Source organism: Macaca fascicularis, chromosome 15 (assembly GCF_037993035.2).
Source record: "Macaca fascicularis isolate 582-1 chromosome 15, T2T-MFA8v1.1".
NCBI classification, from domain to species: domain Eukaryota; kingdom Metazoa; phylum Chordata; class Mammalia; order Primates; family Cercopithecidae; genus Macaca; species Macaca fascicularis.
The window spans coordinates 108,110,677-108,123,448 of NC_088389.1; the positions used below are offsets into that span (position 1 = coordinate 108,110,677).

At 44.2% G+C, this 12,772-nt stretch overlaps 1 protein-coding gene and 1 long non-coding RNA gene across 2 annotated transcripts in view; one reads left to right on the plus strand and one right to left on the minus strand.

Annotated features, from left to right (window-relative positions):
• GNA14 (G protein subunit alpha 14) overlaps positions 1-12,772 on the minus strand; it is a 216,167-nt gene that overhangs the window by 21,983 nt on the left and 181,412 nt on the right. The gene's annotated exons all lie outside the window — the stretch shown is intronic.
• LOC135967585 (uncharacterized) overlaps positions 2,494-12,772 on the plus strand; it is a 72,557-nt gene continuing 62,278 nt past the window's right edge. Inside the window, exons 1-2 of the long non-coding RNA XR_010581745.1 lie at positions 2,494-2,526; positions 11,550-11,766. This is a non-coding gene — a long non-coding RNA (uncharacterized lncRNA). The remainder of the gene's footprint in view (positions 2,527-11,549; positions 11,767-12,772) is intronic.

The window sequence follows — 12,772 nt, forward strand, 5'->3', positions numbered from 1 at the left end:
CCAAGAACGTGGCTTCCTGCCTGTGCTTGCCAAAGGTGGTTCTGTGAATGAAGCAGGGGTGTGGGAGGGGGACCAGACCAGCCTTTGCTACATTGCATTTCACATAACCTGCCTTTCCCTAAGATGCTCTGGAAAGCGCCTAAACCCTCAGTGAAACAAAATCAAGTGAAATTTTCCAAACAGCATCTGGTAGCCCAACTCCCTCAACACCCTCCAAACAAGGAATGCGTGTATTTGGTCAGTGGGGCTGCTTCTCAGAAAATGGCTTTGGGGCCCAGCAAGGTGGCTCATGCCTGTAATCCCAACATGTTAGGAGGTCAAGGCGGAAGGATCACTTGAAGCCAGAAGTCCAAAACCACCCTGGGCAGCAAAGTGAGACCTGTCTCTAAAAAGAAAAACAAAAAGGAAAAAAAAGTAGCCAGGCGTGGTGGTAGGCACCTGTAGTCCCAGCTACTCAGCGGCTGAGGCAGAAGGATCACTTGAGCCTAGGATTTGGAGGCTGGAGTGAGCTATGATCACGCCACTGCACTCCAGCCTGGGCAACAGCGAGACCCCATCTTTAAAAAATACATATTTGTTTTGGGCCAGTTAATTGTATGTGCCCAGGAGCCATTAGATATGGTCATGTTATGTGGGAAGATAAGTTTTCTGGCCCTGTCACCATCCTGTTCACTATCTTGTTCCTTCCCTTCCCCCTCTAGTTGAGAGAGTTCTTTTAGTTCTTTAGCACATAAAAATTGTTTTATCACCGACAGTCCAATTTATCAAGAGGAAGATCTCTTTTGTCTGTGCCTATCTATCTTCAGAATCTGCGGAGCCTGCTGCTGGGAGGACGGCAGGGTTTGCTCCCAATTTTCCAGTGACCAGTGCCCTGCTGGGGAAAAGGCTGGGACTCTGCAGGGAAAGGCAGAGGGCAGAAAAGGTGAGTGACCAGAGCGGCAGGGCTCAGGGAGCTCTCAGACCAAAAGGCCCCGCCACAGAGAAAGTAACAAATGCTTTGCCCCACCTGTAGGCTTCCTGCAGCGGCACAACCAGCTGTGAGAAATCTCATTCTCTTTCTGGTGTTGGATTATGTTCACAGCCCTTCCAGACAAGGAAGCAGTACTAAAGGCTCACAGTAATTCAACAAAACACCAGCAAGGCTTCCATTTAAGAACAGGTTGGTTTCAGAAACTTACTTGTACACTTGGTTATTGGTAGCTGAAAGTATTTTCCCACTAAGCCAGGATGGCTACGGGTCCAGCACATCCTATTTTCCTTTCTTCCTGGGCTCGCAAGTCATGCTGTGTCTCCCAGCCTTCCTGGCAGTCAGGTGGGCCCATGTAACTGAGTTCTGAGTGAGGGAATTCAGGCTGAAGCAATGCATGCCATGACCAGGCCTGACCTCAAAAACCTACCATGCAATCCCCCTCCATCTTTCTTTTCCCATTTCTTAGCTGAGAGAGAGTGAGGGAGAATGGGTGTGGGGAGACGCTCAAGGTGATGGGGATCTGGATTTTGAATGACTGTGGGGAGCGGAGCCCAAGCACCACACTCCCACCAACTTATATTGAATTGACATGGATGTGACTACAAAATCAACTTCATTTTGCTAAGCCACTGAGTTTGTGGTACTGGTTTATTATTTTAACTTTAGTAAATTTTACTGCATACAGCCAAAGAGAGAGAGAAATGATGTTAGCATGGGAGGTTCTTAAAGAAATCCATTTTAACCAGTGCAGAGATGAACTATCACACCAAGTATAAATCCTCGCTATAAGTTTTGGTGCAGTACATGTACTTTTTTTTTTTTTTTTTTTTTTTTTTGAAACAGAGTCTTGCTCTGTTGCCCAGGCTGGAGTGCAATGGCGTGATCTTGGCTCACTGCAACCTCTGCCTCCCAGGTTCAAGCAATTCTCCTGCCTCAGCCTCCCAAGTAGCTGGGATTACAAGCACATACCACCATGCCCGGCTAATCTTTGTATTTTTAGTAGAGACTGGGTTTCACCATGTTGGCCAGGCTGGTCTCCAACTCCTGACCTCAAGTGATCTGCTGACCTCGTCCTCTCAAAGTGCTGGGATTACAGGTGTGAGCCACCATGCCCAGCCTCAATGTACAATTTTTGTAAAAGCTACTTGTGTGTTATCTGCTCCTTTCTGCCACCCTACCTCACAGTGACTCTCTCTTCAAGGTCCCGTTTCTCAGACCCAAACTACAGTACTACTTCTTATGCATAAACTTTCCAAGACTGCGAGCACCAAAACCTCCTTGTTCCTCTCTTCCCCAATCAAAAACTGCAGGTACGCCAGACAGGAGGCTGTTAGCCCTGGAGAGAACTCTATTTATTTTTCAGTTTCTTTCCTTTATCCAGATCTGAGCCCAGATATGGTATGATTAGAGAGGACAGGCTGATGACCCCGGAATTTCAGTGCCTTAACAGCACAGGTGTATTTTACGACCCTTCACAGTCCATTATGAGGTCATGGTAGGGGTGGGGAGGACTCTCCTCCACAGAGTTATTCAGAGATCTAGGCTTGCTCCAGCAAGTGAGTACACCAACTTGAAGGGCCCTGAAGTCCTTCACTAGATTATTTGCACCCAGTCTGCAGGGGAGGGAAGAGAGCATGGAGCAGTGTTCAGGAAGTCTTATGGGACATGGTGGACTTAACCTCTGGACACAGCTCATTGGCCAATTAGTCACAAGACTCCTGCTAAGTGCAAGGGAGGCTGGGAAATGTGTTCTTCCCATGTGTTCAGATGGAAGGTGGAATGGGATTTGGTGAACGCAGAGCATGCTCTCTACCGCTCACAGAGTCTTAAAATCTCTTTCTCTTTTACCACATTGGTCTCTAACATTTGTATGATGCCAGTGTATGCTTTCACGCAGATCAGGGTAAACTGCAGCTGATGGGCCACATCCAGCAGACTGCCTGTTTTTGCTAATAAAGTTCTATGGGAAGACAGCTATGCCTTGTGATATTGTGCTATTGTCTGCCTGCTTTCAAACCTGCAACAGCAGCGTCAAGCTGTTGAGACAAAGCCGGTATGGTCCACCAAGGCTAAATCACTTATTATCTAGCCATTTACAGAAAATGTTTGCTGACACCTTCTACAAACAGTCCTCAACTTATGATGGTTTGACTGAACAATTATCTGACTTACGATGGTGTGAAAGCAGTAACCATTCAGTAGAAACCATACTTTGAGTATCCATACAACCATTCTGGTTTTCATTTTCAGGTCAGTGTTCAATAAGTTGCATGAAATATTCAATTCTTCATTATAAAACAGGTTTTGTGTTAGATGATGTTGCCCAACTGTAGGCTAATGTGTTCTGAGTGCATTTAGCAGGCCAGGCTAAGCTATGCTGTTTGGCAGTTTAGGTAAATTAGATGCATTTTTGACTTTTGATATTTTCCATTTATGATGGGTTTATCAGGGCATGATCCCATCATAAGTCTAGGAGCATCTGTATAGACTGATAATTCTAATTAAATGCATCCAAGTAGCACACTGCTGTAGCCGTAATTCCTAATGCATTCATTCATCAAGCGTGCGTGTATGCAGCACCCATAAACTCTTTGCCAGGCTTATTCGAGGTAGAAGTATGCAACTATGAAAAAAAATTGCCTTTATGCTCAAACTTCTAGTCTTTATAAGAATGATGGTAAGAGGTGTGCAGAGTGTGGAGAAGCAACCTTTTAAAAATGTATTTAATTAGTGCAAAAAGCAAGAGAATCCCACCTCAGCAAATTTCCCCACTCTTCAGAAGTTTTAAAGGGCAATTCCCAGAAATAATTTAGATTGTGGACCTGCCCCGACTGGAAGCATGTATAGTCACCCACCGCATAATGATATTTCAGCCAACAACAGACTGCGTATATGATAATGGTATGATAGGATGTAAGACTATAATGCAGCATTTTTACTGTATCTTTTCTATGTTAAAATACAGTTAGATACACAAATACCACTGTGTTACAACTGCCTACAGTGTTCAGTACAGCAACATGCAGTACAGGTTTGTACCTTAGGAGCAAAAGGTAACCCAGGTACCTAGACCTGGTAGCCCAGGTGCGTAGTAGGCTAGACCATATGGGTTTGTGTAAGTGCACTCCATGATGTTCACACAATAATGAAATCGCCTAACTTCACATTTCTCAGAGGGTATCCCTGTTGTTAAGCGATGTGTGACTGTATGTAGTAACATTAAATAAAATGCCACCCAATGGAAAATCTTAGAATTGTTCTGATTCCCATTAACAGAATTAACAGAAGTAACAGAATTTTCCCAGTTTCTTTTTTCTTCTTTATAACTTCCTTAAGCAAGCCATGTTATCATGTGCTAGTTCCCCTGAGGTACAATATTGCATTGTTTATTTTTACCAAGTATACGCCATGTCAATCAACCAGTGGCCAGACGTTTCCAGAGAGGCGGAAATCTAAGACAAGCGTGGAAGGACAGTCCCTACATCCTCCCTGGGGCGCTGCTGACTTTTAAGAGAAACCAGTGGCCTCCCCAGTCTTTGAAAAAGGCCTCATCAAGGCAAATCCAAACAAATTTTCCCCCAATTCTCTGTCAAACAGGTTTCATACTCAAACCCCAATGCAAAGGGAAGGGAATGTTAGATTCATTAGTTTAACGCCAGCTAGGCAGGTACAGCTGAGGCTGAGCTGAAGAATAAATGTTAGGAAACAAAGTTCTTTGATGGCAACACACCGGAGCATAATCTCCCTCTTGAGAACCCCTCTTAGGCCCAGGCCTCCTTCAGACCCCTACCACCTCCCTGCTCAGACAAGAACTTTAGAAACAAAGAGAACATGAGGCATTGGCAGTAGTTCATGGTACCAGACAGCCTGGAAGCTGGAGCTGGGCCGAAGGACATTTGGAATTCTGTGATTCCGTGGGCTTCTGCATCCTTAGAGCATTTGTCCCAGGGCTGCAGGATTCTGGAGCTTTGGCATTCTGGTTCTCGGCTGGTGGGACTAAATAAATTGCCCTTTTCTGTCTCCACCCTGAATTCTTCATGGTCATGGTCTTGACTCTTGATTTACAAAACGGGATACACCAAAGCAAGAAGAGGGGGTTCTGCCTGTGTCTATACCCTTCTGCTCCCTGGGGCTTGTGGTCAGCCCCAGTAAAACATCCAGTGATCAGCCTTACCGATGCACAGGAGGCTCTTAATAAAGGGCAGAGACCATAATCCTCATCTTCATCCATCTCCCTCCCCACTTCCTAAGTGCCTGGGGGCTTACATGCCACCTCAGAGGAATGAAGAAACTTGCCAATTCTCATTGTTCATGATTCCATATTTGCGAATTCACCTACTTGCTAAAACCTACTTGTCACCTCCAAATCAAACTGATGGCACGTTCACAGTCATTCTCCACCATGTACAGAGCAGCAAAAAATCTACGTCACCTGATGCACATGTTTCCATCTGAGATCGAATTAGTTCTGGTGCTGTAAAAATTGTTCTTCCTATGGTCTATCTAGTGGCCTGTGTTTGGAATTTTCATGCTTTTTTTGGTGGTGATTTTGCTGAGATAGCACTTGATATGGTTTGGCTGTGTGCTCAGCCTAATCACATCTTGAATTGTAGTTCCCTTAATCCCCATATGTCGTGGGAGGGAACTGATGGGAAGTGATTGAATCATGGGGGTGGGTTTTTCCCGTGCTGTTCTCTTGATAGTGAATAAGTCTCACAAGATCTGATGAGTGAATAAGTCTCACAAGATCTGATGGGGGCAGTTCCCCTGCACACACAGTCTTTCCTGCTGCCATGTAAGATGTGCCTTTGCTCCTCCTTCACCTTCCGCCATGATTGTGAGGCCTCTCCAGTCATATGGAACTGTGAGTCCATTAAACCTCTCTCCTCTGTAAATTACCCAGTCTTGGGTTTGTCCTTATAGCAGCATGAGAATGGACTAATATGGCACTAGAGTATAGTGTGACCCTAAGAATGTGATGGCCCTATGGGGGACATACATGTGTCAGACTGGCTTCCTTCAAGAGGACTCAAGATATAATCTCAGGTCATCCCCTACTAGGGAGCTTTCAATGAATTTATCTGACCGCAGAGCCTCAATTTCCTCATTGGTAAAATGAGGAGGGGAGGTGGGGGTGGTCTTTTCATCATTAGCATTCTCTAAAGAATGTATTTTTTAATTATAAAGCTTCATAAATATTTATTGTTGTGGACATTCTTTCAAAGTATAAACGCAAACGCAGCCACTGTAGTCACTCTTTTTCGAGTGCTCTAAAGCAATCATAACTATACTTAGCTGAGGATGTAAAGGAATGCCACCATTGATAAAGAGGTCTGTTCCTGGGATCCAGGGTGAACACTATTCTAGGATGGCCCTGAAAACCTTGAGGATGACCAATGTGTAGGTCCCTCTCTCTTCTGTGAATCACACATCCTCAAAATAACCAGGAAGACAGCCTCAAAGGCAGTTATTCCCAAAAAAATAATATTGCCCCAAACCGTTTTCTCTCTCATCACACACATGTTCATGAGTCACCCTGGGGCTCTGGACCGCAGGTTTTTCCAGCTCAGGTGAACAAGCCAACGTGCAGCAAAGCTGCTCAGCCACTCTCCGAAACAAGAACCCGAGATTCTTTGTCGTAATCAGGTGCGTAAGGAAACCTGTTGGGGTCAGTACAAAGTGTCTCTCTCTTTAAGCTCGAAGTTATACAGACATTTAACCAAGTCTCCTACTTCCTGTCAAAAAATCCCAACCAAGCAACCAGCCGAGCACAGGTAGGTGGTGAGTGACAGATATTTGTGCAAAAATTAGATGTGGTCTCGTGAAGTCCCCATAGCCTAGGAACATTCCACTCAATCTAGTGAGCTCCAGGCTCACTATGTGCTGGTCTCGCACCGCATCCGGGGGAAGCGGATGTAACTCCACAGAGGCTGACTTGAGAGACACGATGCAGTAAGAGGCTGGACTGCTTGATCCAGAACCCTGTAGAAATACACTGGTCCTGTCAGCAGGTCTGAGATAGATGTCTAGCCAAGTGACAAGCTCCAGTACGGCCTCAGGATTCACCAAAGTCACCCCTACTCATGAGACGTGTGAGGCACACAGATTTGCCTTTAAGTGGCAACAAGGATATCTGCACTCCAGATCTTGGTGGAGAATTTAGTCTCTCTGCTGCCTAACTCTTATCAAATTTGGAAACAAATGGTGTCTATGGATGACTTTCCTGAAGTACACACAGCCCAGCGATGCCTGTATAAGCATTTCCAGAGTGGCATATTAAACACAACACTACTCTACAAAACGTGGTACGTATCCTTAAAAAAAGTTCCTTGATCAAATTAGTTTAGGACAAAGTCTGAAAAAGTTACCCAAGATTTTTACTTAACTGCAGAACGGCACACAAGTGTGTGTGTGTATGTGTGTGTGTGGTGTGTGTATATGTGTGTGTGGTGTGTGTGTGTGTGGAGGTGTGTATGTGTGTGGAGGGGTGTGTGTGGTGTGTGTGTATGTGTGTGTGTGGTGTGTGTGTGTGGTGTGTATGTGTATGTGGTGTGTGTGTGTGGTGTGTCTGTGTGTGATGTGTGATGTGTGAATGTGTGGTGTGTGTATGTGGTGTGTGTGCGGTGTGTGTGTACGTGTGTGGTGCATGTGTGTGGTGTGTGTGGTGTATGTGTGTGTGGTGTGCATATGTGTATTTGTGGTGTGTGTGTGTCTGTGTATGTGTGTGGTGTATGTGTGTGGTGTGTGTATGTGTGTGTGGTGTGTGTGTACGTGCAGTATGTGTGTATGTGTGTTGTGTGATGTGTGTTTATGTGTGTGGTATGTGTATGTGTGTTGTGTGGTGTGTATGTATGTGTGGTGTGTTTATGTATATGCGTGTGGGGTATATATGTGTGGTGAGTGTGTGTATGTATGTGTGTGTGTGTATGGTGTGTGCTGTGTGTGTGTTGTGTGTGTGGCGGGGGTACATGTACCCCTCAGGGTAGGGATCTGCTATGGTCTGAAAGTTTGTGTCTCTCCAAAATTCATACATTGAACTCTAATCCCCAACGTGGAGGTATTAAGAAGCGGGGCTTGTGAGTGGTGACTAGGTCATGAAGGTGGAGTCCTCACGAATAGAATTCGTGCCCTTATAAAAGAGGTCTGAGCTGGGCACATTGGGTCATGCCTGTAAGCCCAAGGACACGGGAGGCTGAGGTAGGACTGCTTGAGGCCAGGAGTTCAAGACTAGCCTGGACAACATAGTGACACTCCCTCATTCATAAAAACGAATAAACAAATAACCAGCCGGGTGGTGTGTGCACCTGCAGTCCCAGCTGCTTGAGAGGCTGAGGCAGGAGGATGGCGTCAGTCCAAGGGTTCGAGGTTACAGTGAGCTATGATCGCACTACTGCAATCTAGCCTGGGCAACAGGGCAAGACGCTGTTCCTGAAAAAATAAAAAGAGGCCTGAGGGAGCTTGTGTGCCCCTTCTGCCATGCGAAGACACCAAGAAGCAGCCATCTCTGAGGAGCAGACTCTCACCAGACTGGATCTGCTAATGCCTTCATCTTAGACTTCTGCGGACTTCCCGACCCCCAGAACTGTGAGCAGTAAACACGACTGTTTATAAATTACCCAGCCTAAGGTATTCTGTTAGAGCAGCCTGAATAGACTAAGACAGATCTTAGTCTCTTTTCTTCATTAATGTACTCCCACGTTCCTAGAATGGTGGCTGGCACATCAATACTCTTTGAATGAATAAATGAATCTTTCTGAAAATCTTTACATTCAATCAATACAGATAAAATACATTGAAGTCAAGGAGTAATATGCATTAACAAAATGCAACAGTTCATGAAAATGTGCAACTATGCACACCAAACTCTTAACCATTCAGTCACTTAGAAAGATAATGCACATGTGTATGGTTGAAAAACAACAGCAAAAACAGCCCTGAAGCTACAACAGGACTCCTTCAACAAATGCAGCATTTAGTGAGAATTTATGGAACTGAGCAAACCTGAGCAATCATAAGCCTGCAGCCACGACGACAAATACAGCAACACGGACTGGGGAGGCCCAAACATAGCACAGAGCTTTGGATATGCTAGTTTTATGATGAGTTTCCAAAGAGCGGCTTTAGGATACACTACTTGCCAAATACATATAGTTTCAGTGGCAGCCGGGGATCCATTTTCTTACAGGGTAAAATTGCTGAGACTCCAGCAGATTCCATAGCTTGTGAAAGTCAGAAATCTTGCTGCAGTTTCTGCTAATGCTCAGAAGTGAAAGCCTCATGGTTCAGTATCTCTTCTCATTTGCACAGGCACAGAGCTCAGGCTCCTCACCCACTCCGTGCAGCATCCGATCTGTTCAAAATCTTGGATTTCACAAGGAAGAGCCACATTGCCCAGCCTTCCACTGCCTCCATAGTCCCACCCACGTCCCCCGCTCCCTCCCTCTACTTCTCCTGAAGCTTTGGATTTGGTGGCTCCAAAATCTTCACCGTTGCTTACAAGAGTGACTTCCCCTTTCACTCAGACATAAAGGAGGAAGTCTCAGATTCTACCCCTAAACTTGCAAGTCCGATCTACTTTTGTGAACCCCCTTTGTTTTTGGGTCGCCCATCATCCATTCCCTCTCCTTTGGGTTATGGCTGAGCTTGGGAGAATGACCTTTCGCTCAATATGTGCATCTTGGCACACCTGTTAATTCAAGTTTCCTGCTCTCCTGTGGCTAAGTGCCAGGCCACTCAGACTTTGCTGAGCTGTTGAACCTTGAGGGGATTTATCTGATAACAGTGGGGACAGGGAAAAGGAACAGATGAAATTCTTTTATTTTGGTGGCTATGGGGTCATCAGGATTTTTTTTTTTCGATAGTGAGACCCCAGGAGTTTTCAGGTTCCTGTTCATTCTGAGACTGTTTCTTCAGCCTGCTTCTTGATTCCATGACCTCACTATAGCCTTTCCAAAAACTCTGTTCTGCAAATGTGAGTCAGTTTATTTCTGTTGCTTACAACCCAGGAACCTGACTCTTTGCCCCACCAGTAGAGCAAAGGCCTTTCTAATGAGAAGAGTCAGGGTCTACCAAAAAAGTTGTTTTGCTTTTAACATGACACATCTATTAGCATCTCCCATGAATGTTAAATTTAGTTTGGGAAATGCCCTAGATATTCTGGATTTTTATTTCTGAATCTACTCAAAGTCTATGGATTCCAGCCATATGGTTTGCATTAGTTTTCTATTGCTGTGCAACAAATTGCCTCAAACTCAGCAGCTTGAAACAATACCTTTTTGATGATCTCAAAGTTTCTGTAGGTCCGAAGTCCAGGCAATGGTATAACTGGGTTCTCTGTGCAAGGTCTCACAAGGCTGAAATCAAGATATTTGCTGGCTGTGCTCTCATCCAGAGCTCAGGATCTTGCTCCAAGCTCATTCAGGCTGATGGCAGGATCCAAGTCCTCAGGATTGTAGGACTGAGGTCCCTGTTGCCTCATCAGCTGTCACACCTGAAGGTCTCTCTCAGCTCCTAGAGGCTGCCCTCAGTTCCTGGCCATGTGGCTCTCTCACAGCATGGCAGCATCCTTCTTCAAGGCTAGCAGAGACTCTCCCTGAACTTTAGATCTTCTTTAATGGGCTGATTAGGTCAGAACAGCCAGGATCATCTCCTTTTGATTACTTAAAGCCACTGATTAGGGACTTCATTACATCGGGACTTCACTTTGTATATTCCATAATCTAATCGGAGTGACAGCCAACACTGTCCTGCCCACACCCAAAGGGGAAGAGATTATGCAGGATGTGTACACCAGGGGGTGTGAATCTCAGAATTCTGCCCAGCACATGGTCTTGTTCCCAGTTCTCTGGGGAGCAGAACTACCTCTTAACCATTCCCTTGGCTTATATTTTTAAAGTGTATATGATACCTCATATAGGGCTATTGTTAGGATTACTGTCTCTGTTCACATGATGCCCCACATAAGGAATATATATTCTTGGAATTAAGAACCAAGACCCATTAAACTTCGCTGAGAGACTGCTAGGTTTTGCCTTGTGGTCCATAGGAATCACATGAGTGAACCTGATTCTCTTCACTGTAGCTAGTGGGAAGCTCAGAAACAAATATGTGGCTAATTCTAAGTAACTGAGTGAAGTTTATGAGTACTTGTATCTTACAATACCTGTGTTTCATCCCCCACAAGCCCCTGCCCAGCCTCACTCTTTCATTTTAATTCAAAACTCTTCTGGCACTGACTACTATTTTAAGGTAGATAGTCTTGTAAGTAGCCTCTAATGTGTTGTATAAGGAAACAGAGTATAATATACATAAAAATGAAATAAAATAATAATAATAGCTAATCTCAACAGAGCCATTATTATGACCACCTAGTATAAGCATTACCACATTTGATCTTTACAACCACTCTAGGAAATAAGATACTTTAATATCCTTATTTAATAGATGAGGAAACAGATGAGGCCTAGAGAAAAGAAGAGATAGTATCAGAACAACCATGCAAGTCCAAGCGTGCCTGACCACAGAGCCTAGGCTGTTAACCATCACACTCTATTGATTTAAATACATTTACATTTTAAAGGGAGGAAAGAGTGAGGATAGTTGGCTGCCTATGAAACTCTCCAGATCGAAAGAGACAATCACACATATTGTAAAGACCAGAGGAATTGTTTTCTGCACACCTTGCCTGGTAAGTACTCTTCTACAACCTAAAACAAAGTGTGGAATTTGATAAGAGCTAAGCCCTGCTTGAAAGTAGAAAAGGGGCTTTCAGAAATAGAAGAAGGGCTTGGAAACAAGTAAGTAAGCATTTTCCTTGGTGAGTTATAAACAGGTGTTAGAGAATATCTGACACCAAGACACAAGCACGATGTGACAGTTTCCATATAGAAGACTCTTGAATATTCACCGTGGAACTGAGGAGTAAAGTATGTTCTTTCTAAAACAGAGTATGAAAAACTAGAGTTGATAAGACACATTCTGAAGGCACATCACTGATGCCAGCCCACATTCTTTAACCCTTACTCCAAAGGATATTATTTATACAATAAATATAATATAGTTATTGGAAAATAAATGTTTATTATAGTAAAAATAAATACAATATTTAAAAAATAAATCAGCTAATAATTATTGTCAGAGGTTTGCATCCATATCAATATCAATGTGACGTTTATGAAAACATAAACACAGCTGACTAGTTTACGTACTTACCTAGGACCATAAATAGCCTTGACTAGGGACAGCCAGGACTTAGGTTTCATGCCTACGACTCACTAGGATTCACTGTGACTCTCGACGCCACGTAGTGGCAGCTTCGACAATTGCAAGTCCATTAACAGAAGCAAGACCCAGGGTGCTTACTTTATACTTAACACCTATAAAGTTTCAGCCAGAACGATGTAGCTAGGTTTTATCTTGAAGTCTATTTCAGAGCTAATATGAAGGTAAGAACCCAGGCATTCTGACCCTTTGAGAGAGTGAGAGCAAGAGTGAGAGAGAAAGAGAGAGAGAGAGAGAGAGAGAGAGAGAGAGAGAGAGAGAGAGAGAAGGGGGGAGAGAGAGAGAGAGAGAGAAGGAGAGAGAAAAAGAGAGTTTAGTGGAAGGCGCATCTTTGCTGCAACTTTTCAAGTTAGTAGAATATTATCACCAACACAAAATGCCCCTTGGGGGACTATGTTCTATAAATTCAAATTTTATTAGTAGTCCTTTGAAGTGCATAAAAACTGACAGGAGAACTTAAGTTGCTTCCACTAATTATAAAGCAAATGAGTGGTAAAGGGACTAAGACCCATTGTGCATGCC